We start from the raw sequence: 17818 nt of genomic DNA, 5'->3' as shown, positions 1-17818 counted from the left end.
TTCACTGAAATAAATGACCAGGAAATGCTAATAGCTGTGATCTGTTTTTCTCCTTACTCTGTCTTTGAAGGATTGCAGTGCAGCATTATGCTAAATTGCTTTCCATATACTAATTCTTCTGGGACCTAATCAAACAGAGAGCCCATGTCTCTAGACCTAAACAGCAAATCTCTGTTGGCATTGTTGGAGCAATGACTTTTCCATCTGTGTAGCTCATGGTTTTAAAAGCACAAGAAGTTTCTAAAAAGCACTGCTAGGCTGCAGAAGAGTTTGTTGCCAATGAACCTGCCTCAGCATTAGGAGAAGGAAATAAAATTTGTATGTATCTGGTTGAACCTGATAGAAAGGTAGGCTAGAGGCCTTATGATTTCAAAAAAGTGCAGGGAGTTAACAAGAATAGGACTCTTCTTGCTTCTCAGAAACACAAGTAATTGACTGCTAGCACTGCTTCTGCTGTGGGTATTGATCAGTGACAGTTAGAGATGTTCTTTACAATCACTCGCCCTGTGAGGCCTAATTAACAAAGGCTGGCTTGCTGAATTAGATAAAACTCAATGTCCACTGAAATTAATGTGATGCTGTCTAAGCGTCCTTCAACTATTAAGGGAAAATCAAGTTTAAGTGGAAGAAACGAGGGAAGTCCTGTTAAGCGCTAAAACAATTGTGACTGGAAAAGTGGATTAAGACAACAGTTTTGCAAGGACAATTGTGCGGCTCAAAGACACTCTCTTAAAAAGTACCTCTTCATTCTTGTTATATTTTTAATAGTGTTTATGCTATTTAACTAGAAAATTGTAATTTTTTTCCTGGGAATCACTGAATTGAAGAAGAAGCAGAGACTGAGAAATTAGAGCTTTTAAAAATGAAACAATTTCTTGGCTGTGCCAATATATCTCACCAATATATCTGGCTATCTCCTTTCTGGGTGGTCCAAAAACTAAGTTATTGGTGAAACAAAGGTTTCACCAAAGCCACCAACACTGGTGCTTTCACACTCAGAGTCCTGTATTCACAGCAGAACCAGGATTAAGTCTGTATTTAATCTGCAGGACCAGTATGGTTTTGAGCTCTTCAGCCTCAGTCCCATGTTGGCTAACCCGATGTAAAGGTCCTGCTGTTACAGCCAGTTTTATAAATCAGCTTTCAGAGGAGCCTAAATAGACCAATTGATCACAGCCAATAAAAATTTCAACAAGATATTTACTAAATCCATTTAATAATAATAATAATAAAAATCATGTCACAGCTAGTACTGGATCTAAAAATGACAGAGCAGAAGAGACAAGGCATATACAAAATTAGGTGTGGTTTGTAATGCTCACATATTCAGCTTAAGCCAGTTCATTATCTTAAATATGGGCTGCTATTCAGCAGTTTATGTTTTAGATAAACTGCTTATTTTGGATCCTACCTGTTTCTGTACAGCCACTTTATACATGGACTCTTTATTTTCTCAGATAACCTTTCTATCTGACTGAATTCAAGGTTGTTGATTCTTTTTTCCTCAAATGCACATTTGCATTCTTTTAAAACATGGGCTCTTCCACAATTTTTTCAAGTGTGGTTTTAACATAGTGTCGGGGTATATTTGGCCAAATATCTCAACATCACTCAATTTATGGTCTTTTAAAGAAAATTAATATTTTTTCACCTAGATTTATTTCATATTCATCAGGCTACAACGCATGGACTTCTGAGATTGCTATGTTTCTTTTCTCATGGATGATGAGAGTCTTCAGAAGTAGAGCATAACTCTGGAAATGTCTGTTCAAAGCCATATTCCCTGAATCCCAGGGAATTATCCTGCTGTAATGGAAAAATCCATAGACTACATATGGAAAAGGGAAATATTATGTGGAAAATTAGTAAGATTATTTATAGAAGTTACATTTAGGCTAGTTTAAATGCTCAAGACTGAAATAAAGACACCTGTAAGCTAAGAATGGAGGAAGGGTTGCTTCAGGAATACTCTGGCTTTGGAACTGACTTTGATATCCAGTAACAGCAGCTGAAGTTTTTATTTTACTCCAGACAAAACTATTTGGCAGAATGCCCTGGAACCTCATGCTTTCAGAAGTCAACTTTTTGAAGTGTACACTGGATAGATCCAAAGTTTACCAGCTATAAACTAGTCTTTCCTTCTCCCTTTATTGATTTTGGTGAAAGTTAATGAAATCTGAAATGTCTTAAATGATAATTATCTGCCAGTTTACAGTAGTTACTTACTTTCAGTGAGAAACTTTTGAGAGAGAAGGAAATCAAAGTCTCATCATCTTCAGGATACAATAAATTGAAAGTAATGTAATTTGGAAATTGAAGTCTGTCATAATTAGCCAAGATCCATATCTTCTATTTTCTGTCTGTAATCATTGTGCATTCAAAAATAAAATCCTCAAAGCTTAATTTGATGGAAAATATCTGCCTTCATTACAGGTTACTGGAAAACACAGAGCTAAGAATTTCAGTCACTTCAACCTTTCTAGAACTTTTTGAGAGAAAGACCTCAGTATTGACAAAAGGATAAGCTTTGAATCTAAGAGGTTCTTAGATTAGTTTCCATCAAATATAGCACAAGACCCATGCCAGTAGATCTCTGGCACCCACAGGATTGATGACATAAACTATAAGGTTATGTACAGCAATGCACACCAGTTTGCTTAATATCCAGAGGCATTCAAACACCAGATAGTGTTTCAAACACTTTGAAAAATGATCTGCTTTGTTTTTTAAGTAGAGGAATTATATAGATGCTAGCTGTCAAATGACAGCAAATTACACATCCTCTTTATTTTATACTATCATTTATCAGAATCAGGTTTTGTTATATGTAAAGTGGCTTAGATCAATAGCTAGAAATCTCCTTGTGTTTTATTGATTTCCTGAGAAGATTATATATGAAGATGACAAGCAGTTATGGCTGACACAGGCCAATTTCCAATTGCCTAATGGATTTAACACATTTCAGTTCTGTGAGTACAATAGACTATTGAAAGTTTTTAAATATTTTTACTGTATGTTCAGTGACAATAAGAATACAATCTGGAGAGCTTAAACTAGAACCATTGGCATGAAAATATTATTTTTATCCTTTAAGCATCATTTAGCAAACAATTAGTAAGTCAAATATGTGTAGAAAGCAGACTCGTTACTTGGTATTATATTTTTTAATTTGTGGCTAAACCACAGATATAGAAAAAAAATCAGCAAAGCAATCAGTTCTATAGCAAACATGAGTTAAGTAATAGGAAAATGTGACAGAGCATAACTGAAGCTTCATTTATAAAGTATCTAAGCTCCATTCGTTCACCTCTTTTTATTAAAATCTATTCATTCAGAGCTCACAGTAGTTGAATAAAAAGCAGCATCTAAAATGATTATGGGTATTTTTCTTCTAATTTTTGTCTTTTCATTGCCAAGTGTTTCTTTTTTTTTACACACTTGATATTACTTTATAAAAGGAATTATTTGAATTGAATCAACTGGGACATTTGATGTCACTGGGAGTGCTGGAGGAGGAGAGACTGAACATGAGGAGGCAATGTGGTCTTGCAGGAGATTAGGTATGGAGTTATCTTTTTTTTTTAATTTCAGAAAAAAACTAGCATATAGGTACTTCACACATACTTGTTAACCACACTATATTTGAGACAATGAATGCATAAACATTAGCAAGTTCTCATATGGTTATTTGGTTTCTATTGGATTTAAATAGTAAGGTTTTAAGAACTTGTCCACAAGCAATGAAAATGTATTACTGTGTGAGTAATTTTCATAAATGGCAATGTCTTAAGAATAGTCCTGAGGGGAAGGACTTGGAGGTATTTGTTGCTATATGCTATTGTTAATTTTGCACCATAATTTTGTACAGCTCTTAATAATGACATCATTTAACTTCCATCAAACTTCCCAACACTGTTGGTGAGGAAGCAAGCCATGGACCTGCTATTTGTGAACAGAGAAAGACTGGTGGGTGGTGTGATGGCTGGAGGTCATCTTGGACACAGCAATCACAGAATGATAGTTTTCAATTCTTTGAGAAATAAGAAGCAGGGTCTGCAGAACTGTTACCTTGGAATTCCAGAGTTCAGGCTTTTTACATGTTTAGGAGACTGGTTCATAGACCCCCTTGTGAAGTGTCCAGAATGACAAACAAGTCTAGGAAGGCTGGACAATCTTAGAGAAGGAAATCTTCAAAGGTACAGGAGAAACCCCATTTGCTCAAAAGTGTGCTAGGTGTTACAGAAGAGTGGCCTGGTTAAACAGAGGACTTTGACTCCAACTCAGGAAAAAAACAGGGCAGTTTATTACCTTTTTATGAAGGAGCAGCTAACTCAGGAGGACTACGAGGTTATCATGAGATTATGGAGGGTTATAATTAGAAGTGCCAAAGCCCAATGAAAACATAATCAAGCTCCTGGTGTAGAAGATTAGATGTTAAGAAAAATTTCTTCTCTGAAAGGGAGAGCTGGAACAGGCTGCCCAGAGAGGTGGTGGAGTCACTATCCCCCAAGGCATTTAAAAGAATTGTGTATGTGACACTTAGGAGCATGATTTAATGGTGTCCTTGGCAGTGCTGGGTTAATTATTGGATTCAATGAGCTTAAAGGTCTTTTCCAATGTAAATGATCCTATGATTATATGATTCCTTAGATTTCCTAAAATGTCACAGTACATGAAAATGCAATAAAATTTTTATTGAGGCTATGTATCATAAAGTCTACCAATCAACAGTGTTGAGACAGTTGGCTATACAAAAATGAAATAATTATTTCTTAACAGAATTAAATTATCATATCGTGTCTCAAACTTTATAGGTATTTATTCATACATTCAGGAACTACTTTTTTCCTCAGAGCAATTTCAGTTTACACACAATTTTTACTTAACTTGAGTTGACACTTCACACACTGAAGATTTCACTAATCTCTTTGCAGTACAACATTGTAGAACCATCCATGATATAGGATTGGGTACTAATACAGAACTGTAAAGGTTTTAATGAAACAGAGAACAATCACATCAGATTTTTTTCCAGGCCCTTCTAATGGAAGATTTTAATTTCGCTACACCTAAGTGAAGAGACTGTATTATTCTTTCATTGTGTCTGGCTTGGTGAACTCCTTTAGCCTTGATGGGCAGGTATTGGTTATATTCTAACAGCTTTCAGAAAGTACCACTACTACCAAGGTACCCATAGGAAATTTCACTCCAGTGACAGGTTAACATTGGCCTTGGAGTCCATCCAGATGGCATGACAGAATATCTCCTCAAAGGAACGGATCACATGGAGAAAGATGATAAAGCAGAAGAGCAAGTTCAAATAAATTAATGTATTTATATCTTTGTATAAGGATTGTTAGCATCACTGGAGCTAAGATCAGTCTATCTGCCTAAAATATATTCTTCAGAGTTTGCACCTTAATTTTATGTGCCTGAGCTACTACTGACGACCCTCCTTACCATTTACATGGAAAACTCCTAGCAAAGGCTTCTTCCTAAATCTTGCTGTAGCCATGGTGTTCAGTAACTCACAGCAATCAAATGGAAGAATACCAAGAAAGTAGATGAAGGATATGCACTTCAAAATTAGTGTTGGTGCATTCTATACCTTTGTAGTCTTTAAGTGTGTTTAAAATGATAAAAAAATGTGTAGGCACACCATTGTCTGCCAGCTGTTCCTGGGAAAATGCAGAAAACCACAGGATTCAGCTCCATAAATACTAAACAAAAACTAATTTTGACTGATTATCTTGCAAAATGTGGAGCTAAGACAGAAGTTCTACATCTTTAAATCTTTTCAGGTGCATGAGAAGGACAGTCAGAAGCTGGCTGAAATAATGTTTTGTTCTGTCCTTTGCTACTGGAATATTAATATTTACTGTATTTTATTATAAATTTGAACAGTTTAGATAACACCTCTAAATGCTGAATTTCTCTTGTTATACTGAGGCATGATTCTGGCTTGAAATTTGCTGTATAGAGTTAGTGGACTTAGAAGGCTTCTGTCATGAAGATAACAGCAGTTTTACCATGTATTCATCAAGTGTTTCCACATAAGAAAATATTTTATTAATCTTTTTTTTTCAGACATTCTCTAACTTCACAAGACTGGTTCCTGTGAGATAGTGGCTGAAAGTAGAATTAATGATTGTTACAAGGATGTCTGACACAAGGTTTCTCTTTTTTTTTTTTTTTCATTTCTCATTGCACTGTGTAGTATTGAACTACAGCAGTTATCTTCCAAAAAAAAAAATCCCATCATACAATGTATTTACGTATGGTTAAGTTCTAAAACATTTTTCAAAAATCTATTAGAAGAGGCATCTTGGAAATTAAGGGTTTTTTCCCCCCAGAATATATGATATATGATATGATATGATATGATGATATGATATGATATGATATGATATGATATGATATTCTTTTGAAGAAAATATTTTTGTTTTTATTTATATCTGAGGAACAGAAAGACTTTCGAATGTATTGCTTAATTTTTATTTATTCAGTTGAATAGCATATGGAGAAATTTTTTCAGTAGTTGATATGTCAGAGCAGCATCATATAAGTAGTTATAAAAGGGCTGACATAATTCGTGTTAAGATTTAATTTTTGTCTAGGCTATTACTATTACTATTATCAGTAGTGTTAATCAAAAACTCTGATGAATTGAGCTACAAATTATTTAAAAATGCATGAATAGATTTTTCATTTATTTTCTGTGAGAATCCACTCCTTACCTGCCCCTTCTGGTCTATTTATTTCTAACTGTAAACTAAATCACCACAGAATTGTATTGCAACAAACCTGATACTTTGCTCTAATTTCCAGTCTGTTTCTTCTACTACACCTATAATTATTCTATTATCCCCTGTCAAGAAATGTGCCTTTTAATTTTCTTTGGTACCATCCTAAGTACACATTTTATTTCTATAACTATTCGATGAAATAATAGTTAAAAACATAAATTTTATCTTCTCAATGGAATTAGTAATTTTATTTCTAAAATAAGGTCAAAGACAAAATGGACAAAACTTGGCTCTTTTCAAATTCGCCATCATGCAATTTTCATATTAGTGTACTTATTAAATAACAATTATCTTTTAAGTCATAGAAATAATTTAAACCAAGACTGAAAAACCCTGAGTCCTCAGGTCAGGTAAAGCAAGTAAAAAAGGGGAATGTTTAGAGCGCAGATCCATTTCATTTGTTCTTTATTTTCTCTAGATGTAGCTGTTACAGCATGGACTGATAATGCATGAGGACAAAATGGCAAGTGCTGAGAAATTATTCTGTTGTAGGAGCTGTTTCAAGAAATCAAAACTTCCTGAGAGATTAAGAGACCTACCTAAGAGTATTTACCTAGGTAAACTACTGCAGGAATTTTGAATGTTATAAATGAGCATCAGGTATGGAAATACAGTACACTGATTAGATACTAAGGTAAGATTTCAATTCCCCTTCCTATCTAGACTGTTTTTCTTATTTCAAGAAATTCACTAATTCAGCATACTTAACTCTAGGGAGCCACTCAATAGAACAAACATAGGTGCCTTATTTGTGATATTTCCAGAGGTATCTGAAATGTTCAGAGGTCTGAAAGGCAAGACAGGACAGAGAGGGGCCTCTTAAGGCCAGAGAAATTATTCAAAACAATTGTTTTGAATAATTTTGAATTGTAGACTTCCTCATGCTTAGAGATTGAACACCTCCTTCAAGCTGGTCATCTAGGGTTTGCTTCAGTTTCCCACTTTCCTGCACACCCAGTGCCAACAGAGATGCCTTGCAATCCCGTTTTATCCAAAGTTAATAATCAGACGAATGTAGGACGTTATGTCTACAGCCAGAAACATAGAATCACTGAAGCATTAAGGTTAGAAGGGACATCTGGAGATCATCCAGTCCAAAGGGTACCTGGAGCAAGTTACACAGGAATGTGTCCAGGTGGGTTTTAAGGGTCTCCAGAGAGGGAGACTCCATGAGCTCAATGCGCAGCCTGTTCCAGTGCTCTGCTACCCTCAACATAAAGTTCTTTCTTCTGTCAAGGTGAAAGTTCTTGTGGTTTTGTTTATGCCCATTTTTCCTCATCTTGCCATTGAGAACAAAGGAGAAAAATCTGGCACCATCCTGTTTGCACCCACCTTTGAGATATTTATATGTATTGACAACATGGCCTCTCAGTCTTGTCTTCTCTAAATTAAAGAGGCCCAGCTCCCTCAGCCTTTCCTCACAGGAGAGATACTCCAAACCCCTTATCATCTTTGTGGCCTCTGCTGGACCCTCTCCAGTAGCTCCTTGTGTCTCTGGTACTGAGGAGCCCAGAAGTGGGCACTCCAGATGTGGCCTCACCAGGGCTGAGCAGAGGAACAGGACCCGCTCCCTTGACCTGGTGGCAGTGCTATTCCTAACTCATCCTAGGGTACTGCAGGCTTCCCTGGTCACAAGGGCACACTTATGGCTTGTGGTCAGCTTGTCATCTGCCAAGACTTCCAGGTCCTGCTCAGCAGAACTGAGAAGAATTTGCCACATCAGCCTTCAGTGGAGGTCTGAACCACTGTCCAGCAGTGCTTTTCAGTGTTCCTGGCCATGAAGGCAGCTTAAATTCAAACTGAAACTGATGGCTTAAATTGCCATGTGAATAAAAGTGTATTAAATTAATGCCATAATCCTTTTCCTTTCTGTTGACTTGTGTTTACTTACCTCACTGAGTAAAATCCCTAAAAAGTCTCTCAGAGCTGTGCACTGATGAGTAGAGCATAAGTACTTGTAGGGGGCTGTGATCCTAAGTGAGAATAGGCAACAGATGCCAAATCAAAATTTCTTTAAAAAAAATAAAAAGGAGGAACACTCAGCTGTATGAGTTTATTAGGTTTAGTGCTGAGGATGACTGTCTAAGCCAAAAATAAAAAAAGGAAAATTTTTGTTCTGTTATCATTTGTCACTTTTAGGTTTTCACCTGGTACTTGGCTCAGAGGATCACTTAAATAATATAAATATGTGAAGCTATTCACCTGTCTCAAAGAAACTGGAGTACATTTATGAGAAAGGGATATTTGACTATAACACTTGGTTATGCAAATAAAGGTACAGTTGTATTTGCTGTGCAAATATGTATTCTCTCTCTCTCTTTAAAAATTTTGACCAGCTCATTGCAACACATCTATTAAATGAACCCCAAAGGTTAACAGATAATAGCACATGTTTTTATTTGAGATCACAGTCTCCCCTCTCCTAAGGTTTTATGTGTAAAAAGAAGAAAAACAGTCCAACTTTCAATTAGCATAACTACATTCATATTTTATAAGAGTGATGGTGGTGGAAAGCATAAATACTGCTCATGCGGAAGCAATAAATAAGTCAGAGGTGTGAACTAACATATATCAAGGGAAAACAGGCTGAAAGAATAAAATGCCTGTACAGATGTTGAGGACTACTACACTTGACAATTTTATTATCTTCTGAGGATGACATTTCCTCTGTGATGTTCAGTAGCAGAAGACTGCTAGACACAAACAGTACAAGTGGTACTCAATATTCTGTAACAATAAAAGTTACTAGTGAAAGCACAGTGCATGCCTTGTGTGAAATGCAGACTTGATCAGCTACATAGAAATTTTGGTCCACTTTGCAAATGAGGATGTGATGATTAGATTTTTGTGGGCAGTAGGTGGGTTTAATCTCCTGTAATATTGAATATTTACAGTGCAGGTAGCTACATCTGGGCCTGTGATCAATGATTTTATTAGTAGACCCAGGGACTACTGGGCCATTCTAAAGAGTGAATGCATACAGTGTGAATATAAAGTGTTTATTGTAAAGATTTGCTGCCAATGTGATGCCCTAATTGCTACAACATAAACATAACCCTTAGGATCTAGGTCATACTAGGTAATAAGTAAGACATTGGGTGTACAGGGCTGTAAGTCATAGAAATAATCTTATGTTTTCAATATTCATTCAAGGAATTTTTTTTTATTTCTTCAATTTTTCTTCTTATAATTTTTCTATTCTGCTTCTTTCTTGCAGAAAAAAGATCCCATACATAATCACATACACGTGTTCATGTATTTATTTAACTAATTCAGAGATCATTTCTGTCTCTTAATGTGAAACAATATTTTGATTCTCTATTATAAAAATATGCATTATTTAAAGAAATTCCTCTAAAACTGAATGCTTGGAGCTTCACTCATCAGCACATTACTGCAGCTTGAAAAGTAAATGGGTGCTGTGGTTAGTACTAGCCACATAATTTGTGATGAAAAATAGAGGGAAAATAAAAATAATCCTTTTAGCTGTTACATGGGAGCTATTTCTTAATGTTTCCATTAATTCTAATATCTGTTTCTACTTTCTTCCTCAATATCTTTTCTCAGTCAAGCACTTCAGGTATAACAGTGGAGATGGAAAAACAGTGGGATACAGCAGCAGAGAAGGTGAATAATGGCTCACCATCATGCCAGTACCCCTGCACCAGCTGCTCCAGACAGACTTTTTAAAATGGGATGTAGAAGATAGGTGTTTGCTGAGGTGCAGATATTCTCAGAACCTGCACATAAAATAAAAATGTTGTCATACCTTGTGATTGTTCTATGTGTAAGATTGAGTAATCATTGTGAAGTAACCACTTACAGAAATACTATTCCTCTGATATTTCTAAGACAGCTGGAATTTAGCCAATAGCCCCAATTTAAAACTCTTTTAGTTTTTTGGGAGATAGCTTTGGTTTAACTTTTTTCCTCCTGTGAGGGAGTTAACTTCTTTCATGCAGCCATACAAGTGAGTTAGATTTCATGAGTAGAAATGTTGGAAAATTAAGAGCAAAATTAATGGGGCAGTGAGAGAAACTAATAAAATTTATGAGACTGAAGACACACTGAAAGGTCTTCTTAGGAGTACCTAATGAAGCAAAGATAGGACAATCTACAAATCTGCTAAATAAAACTCTTTTCTATGGAGTAGAAAAGACAAGTTCTGCTAAACAAGAAGCTGTTAAAAAAGAAGGTGGGCAGAAAATACCCAGTAAAAATTCAGGTATGGATGGGAAATCTAAAGGAAATATTTTTTACCTTTTATTTTTGTCAAAAACAACAACAACAAAAAGTATCAGGATTTTTATTATGTCAGTACCAAAAAAAAGACAGCAAATGTTAAACTCAATGAAAAATCAATGCAATATAATTATATTTTAGAATACTTAAAGATAAAGCTCAAAATCCTACACAGATTGATACTGTGGAGACCCATCGTCTGAAAAGGCCCAAATATGCAAGAAAGGCAAACATGAAAATGTTTTAAGGAAAGATAAATGAAAGAATAAGGAGTAAGACCTGAACTGTCTCACCCAGTAGTCTATTCTGCCTCTATGAAAATTTTAAAAACTCTAGAATGAATGAAAGCCAAACATTAGAAATTGAGGAGGAAAAGAGTAAAGAAGCCTCCCACAACCTCTAACTACCAATGTAGACTACTGGATTGTTACTTTTGACAAAGGTGAAGAAAAATAGGATAAACTCACCAATGTTTCTGCCAAAAATAGATATATATTTTTTTAATTTGGAGATAGAAGAATTTTTTCCTAAGGTTACAGATATGGAGTCTTTTATGTAAAAAAAAAATTAAAAATATGTATATTTAAAAAGTGGTTTTTAGATTCACTTTGAGATTAGACAAATAATCCAAAGGAATATCTCAGGAACTTCAGTGGAGGCTCCAGCATTATATACAGAAAGATGTGTAAGAAATCATTCTTGTACTAAATGATAGGCTCTGTAGATTTTATACATATTTTCTCTTATTTCACACAGCTCTGGGTAGTGGTAAGTTGTGGGCCTAATTTTCTTTAAGATAAGGAAACCTGTTTGTTCCCTACTATGCAGGGATATTTCTCCCCACAAAATGTCAGTAGCATAGCCTCCAGCATTATATTTCTTTTCTTTCAGTGATACATACATTTGTAAATGATGTAACACTTAATTTCTGATTTAAGATACAAAAAGAGAAGTTTGACACTACTTCTTTTTCCCTTTCAAACACTTAGTCTATCTGGAGGAAGATAAAGATGATGTTCATTTTCTTAATAGCATTTAAAATCATGACTTCAATGCCTGTAGGTCTCAAGATGTGTAACAATATATAACTAAAACTAAAAGGTAGATGAAGAAATGACTCATTGAATTTCAGAGCCTTCAAAAAATGCAGGGAAAAGCCCAATCACCACTATGACATTATATAAACTATTCAGTGAAGAAAATGTTTACCTTTTTATCATTAGCAGTGTTTCATTACCAATTGACAAGACCTTTTGGGGCCTTAAAGACTATCTACTTCCAACCGCCCTGCCATGGACAGGGACACCTTCTACAAGATCAGATTGGTCAAAGCTTTCATCCAAACAAGCCTTGAGCACTTCCAGGAATGGGTTATCCATAACTTCCATTTGTTCTAGCACCTTACCACCCTGACTGTAAAGATGTTTTTCCTAATATCCAATATGAACCTACTCTCTTTCAGTTTGAAGCCATTTCCCCTTGTCCTATCACTACATGCTCTTATAAAATGTTCCTCTCCATCTTTCCTGTAGGCCTCTATAGGTTCTGGAAGGTGCGATAAGATCTCACTGGAGCCTTTTCTTCCCCTGTCTGTACAACCTCAACCATCTAAGCCTGTCTTTGTAGGACAGTTGCTTCAGCACTCTGATCATCTTTTTGGCCTCTTCTGGACTGACTCTGACATGTCCATGTCCTTCTCATGTTGGAGGTTCCAGAGCTGGATGCAGGACTCCAGGTGGGCTTTCACCGGAGCAGAGTAAAGGAGTAGAATCACCTCCCTCAATTTGCTGGCCACAGTGCTTTGGATGGAGCCCAGGACATGGTTGGTTTTCTGGGCTGTAAATGCACATTGCTGGGTTGTGTCAAACTTCAACACACAAAAGTCCTTCTCTTCACAGTCTCTCTCAATTAATTTTCCATCACACCTCTATGCTTGGATTATCCCAGCCCACATACAGGACCTTATAATGCTATAAACATAAATCCTTGTGTAATTTACACAGTGTAGTTGAATTTTTACAATGAAATGGGTTGCTTCACAGCTGCTTTTTGCTGGGACAGAATTAGTTTTCTTCATAGTAGCCAGGACGGGGCTGTGATGTGGATTTGTGCCGGAAAGTGTTGCAACAGGAGTGTTTTCATTACTGAGCAGTGCTTACATAGCATCAAGGCCTTTTCTGCTTCTCACTCTACCAGTGAGGGGTCTGTGGGTGCACAGGGAGATGTGAGGGGACACAGCCAGGACAGCTGACTCCAAATGAGTCCAAATGATACCCCAAACAGAGGGATATCCTTTACCATATGGCATTATTCTCAGCCACAAGCCTGGGAGAAGGAGGAAGGAGAGAATGTTAAGAGTGATGGTGTTTTCTTCCCAAGATGCTGCTACATGTGGTGGAGCCTGGATGAGAATCCACCTGCCCACAGGAAACAGTGAATAAATCCCTTGTTTTGTTTTGTTGGCATGAACAGCTTTTGCTTTACCTGTTAAATTAAATTTATGTAAACCCACAAATCTCACTTTTGTCTTCTGATTCTCTTTCACACACCACCAGGGGTGAACAAGTGAGCAGCTGGGTGGGGCTCATCTGCCAGCTGGGGATGGGTTAAACCACAAGGTTCACCTTTGAGAATTTTTCAGCATATATTTTCACCCTAGTTTATTGGCTATGAAATGTCTCTCTTTAAGAGTTTGTCACTACAACTGTGTCAAATTCAAATTTTGATAGCTACACTTTCTTTTCAGATATGACTTATAGATTTAATTTAGCCAAAGTATAATTTTTCTATTATCCTCAAGTCTTACCTTCTATTGCTAATCAGCTATGTTCAACTAGAAAACTGGATGGAACACTGTAAAAAATGACATAAATGAACTTCCATGGAGCTTGATGTTGCTTTTTCACGAAAATATGGTATTTATGGAATATACTCATTTAGTCATTTTATAATGCTCTACAAACATTTAATTAACTTCAGAGTGTTACTTTGCTAGGAAATGAATACTATTATTATTCCAGATAATAGTCATTGAGGTCAGAAGGCTGCATAACGGTGATGACATTTTCCCACTCCCAGAGTTTATTTTCTTTCTTGTGATTAATCTTGAATAATTACTTTCTAAACCTGAAAATGGACATTACTAAAAAAAAGAACATATGCAAATAGAACAAGAGAGTCCATTACAATTTAAATTATAAAATTTTAGGTTTAAAATACACCAATGCACAAAAATGATCAGCCATCAGCATCAACCATACAATAGCTGTACATAACCATTTCTCTGCATCAGGTGATTGGGCTAGGCTGTGTTTCCTGGAATGCTTTGTTTTGCATATAAATGTTAAAATAACCTCTATTTCCAACTGGAAGGGACAGAATTCCCCAAGGAGTTGGGGTTACTGTACTGCTTATTTGTTTTCCTTTCTAGGAGAACATGAGTACCACAAGATTCAAGAAGAATCTGGTTTTTTCCTATAGAATTTAGTTCAGGATTTTTCATCCTTAGAATTTATTCAAATCCTTTGAATTTATTACCCATTTATGCCCATGACACTTTTACTAAAAGATAGAACAAGTGTTTTATAGCTCCCTAGCTCCTTTCCTCCCTTTTAAATGTCTGGGGGTGTTTGCTTCCAACAACTCAGGAAATCAAGCCCAGATTTTTTAGGGGATAGAAAGGAGGCTTCTGCCTTCTGCTCTTACTTAATACATTTTAGTACAGGGTAAGTGCCAGGCTCCCACAAAAATAGATGTATTTTTCTGATTGAGGTATTTTTCCTCCTGCTTTTCTTCCTTTTTTCTTCTTTCTTGACCCCTGCCCCTCTCCCTTTTTTATTTTAAATATACAATCAGCCCTTACTAGTTTAGTGACCTGTGCAGAGCAGGTTATAGCTAACAGTAACAATGTACCATTTTGAGATTAATGTTGTTATTCTTGTGACATAGGGACATCAAAAGGCATATAAAAACACAGAGTGACAGGTGGCATTTGCTTTGTTACTGCGTTTTTGCACATGCCTGTGACATCTCTTCACAGACACAGTGGGGCTTTGATTCCTTCGAGTTTTGTATTCATGCGCTTTCCACAGTGCTGCTATGGATCTACAGTATGCTAGGAATTGCAGAAATTCAAAGCATGCATGTAAAAGGATAAATGATAAATTGTTGATGGGGAAAAAATGGCTGTGGTCAAGCATGGGAAATAATCCATGAGAAATTTGTATTCCAGAAAGAGTACAAACTCCCATGGGGAACATAAATGATCACTATTGTTTGTCCTACAATTTTCAACCATTCCAGAGAGGTTTCTTACTAATACTAATCTTAAAAATAGTTAATCATTAACAAATGACAAAAATGCGCACTCTCATAGCTGGGTAGTGTATTTTAATCCTGTAAGTGTCATTGTGTCACTCTCTGGTTCAACATTGGTTTCCCGGTTTAGTATTCAGAGAGCTAATTCATTTTGTTGCTGGCAGCAGTGCATTAATGATGAAGCTACGACAATGAACACTGTCTGCATAACAAATGTGTCTTTCTCAAGCTGCAGTAAATACAAAGTGATTAACATGAAATAACTGCTCCAGCAAACTGCTTCTCGGCTTTTAAATAGATACTAGTGTTTTTATTTAACCCTGCATTTGTCAGATATATCTTGAATGGCCTTGTTTTCATTTATTTTTTGTAGGGAGGGCAATTGCCACCTTGGAGCTTTATTTTACAGAGTGCATTCTCTTCGAGATCTGCTGTTAGCATACTGGATGCAAATGATTATTAATACTCTGTTCCCTGCTTCTGACATTTACTAAGGCAGAAGCATCAAACAGAACTAAATCACATCATGCTCCTTCCAGCTATCTTAATCCTGCCATCCTATTGGAGATAATGAAAACAAGGTCTGAGCAGGTTAATGTTGCAGTTGTTAATAACCTTTAAATCTAAAAGAACCCAAGGTGAAGCTGGTTTGCATCCCAAGTGAGGCAGGAAAGTACAAAGAGAGAAGGTGGCGAACAAGAAGAATCAAACTGAAGTTGCTCTCCCCTCACAGCTCCACCCCCGTTTTTTATTCTTAATCCAGGCATAATGAAAAATCTGAGCCATGTCACTGTATTATGAAAAGATGTGATTATTCTATTCTTAGAAGAAGTAAGACAGAGACAGAAACAGAGACAGGGACAGAGACAGAGATGGAGACAGTTGATTTGACAGTCAATGTGCCTTATCCCTGTTGCCACTCAATCCCTGTTGGGGGAGCCCCTACCTGAAATGTTACAGCAATACCAGAAAAGCATAGCACCCTCCATGAAACACTTTGAAATGGTGCTCTTGTCATCCAGACAATCCTCTAAAGCTGTGCTGTTCACATTCCTGCTGTCATTTCACTTCATGTCATGATAATGTGCTAGTAGCGTAGGCTTTCTACTCCACAACAGTCTTTTAGAGACAGTTTTATTAGAAGATGTTGTATAAGACAGCTCAAGTATTCTTTTTTTTTTTTTTTTTCCTGCTAAGGCATTGCTTTAAGGTCTAGAAACTTTTCACATTCATATTGTATATATCGCACTTCTGCCATCAGTTCATACAAATTGAATGGTTGCATTCTGGAAATATGTGTTTTTACGGTTCCATGAAGGCCATTAAAAGGTTTATCTCAATGAAAAATAAACAGCTTCATGACAATATGATGCATATTCAAGAGTAATACAAAAGGAAAATCAGAAGAGAAAATTTTGCTTTCCACAGGGAAATCACAAAAATTATTAATGATATGTTGGGATTTTACAAACCTGAAAATAGACATGCTGATCCACTTACCAGAAGTGTTGAGTAAAATTTAGAGGGCAGGGGGGAAAAAATATTATCTTCAGACTCTGTTTAAAAATTTTAAAACTGTTCTTTTTTCATTAAACACAAGTCAGGTTCACGGGAGCTTTAAATCAAAGGAAAAAAATTACCCTCTATTCCTAAGAATGTGCATGTGTTATTAAAAAGAGAAGAGATGTGGAAAACAACTTTGCTTGGAGCAGGATGCATATGGACTTGTGATTACAACATAACCTACCAAAGCCCATGAGTAGCCAAGACGGGAATGGCAAAATAGGCAAAACAAATTTCCTGAAATATTCCCTTGACAATCAGACTCAAATGTAATCACATTCAAATAGGATAAGATCAACAGAGAAGTGCTGGTTCAGAGACAAAAAAATTTCCATAATTACAGCTCTCATCTTCCATTTTGGTAAGCTAGGATAGTTTGAAAATAGCATCCAGGTAAGGTGATGAGGTGTGCCTGCTGTGCTCAACACAGGATGATCTGGAATACCTACAACAAAAACACCTGCTGACATTCAAGTAATCAAAAAAGAAGCAACACCTTCAATCTCCCCTTTTTGCAGTATGTTAGGGGTGCAATGAACTGGCATAAGCACTCACTCCCTGCTACTTTACTCCCTGCATTTTTCTACTCCACACACTAAACGTGGTGGTGTGGGACCACAGACTCTCTGACATAGCAAAGCTACGTTCAGGAAGCCTGAGAACATGCAGGTGTCTGGACCATGGGCCCTGCTAATATTTCTCCCTGCTCTTTTAAAATTATGACTACTGAAGTTTTAGTTGGTTAAATTAGATTCTTTTGAGGTCATTTAGCTAAGATTTTTTTTGCTTTTGCTTTTCTTAAACTAGGGGTTATATGCCAAGCTTTAAATGACAGACCACTAATGAAAATTCTTTAATAATGAAAAAATACAGTTTTTTATGAAAATGAT

The sequence above is a fragment of the Melospiza georgiana genome, chromosome 2 (genome assembly GCF_028018845.1).
Source record: "Melospiza georgiana isolate bMelGeo1 chromosome 2, bMelGeo1.pri, whole genome shotgun sequence".
Lineage (NCBI taxonomy): Eukaryota > Metazoa > Chordata > Aves > Passeriformes > Passerellidae > Melospiza > Melospiza georgiana.
Note: the sequence above shows the minus strand (reverse complement) of the source record.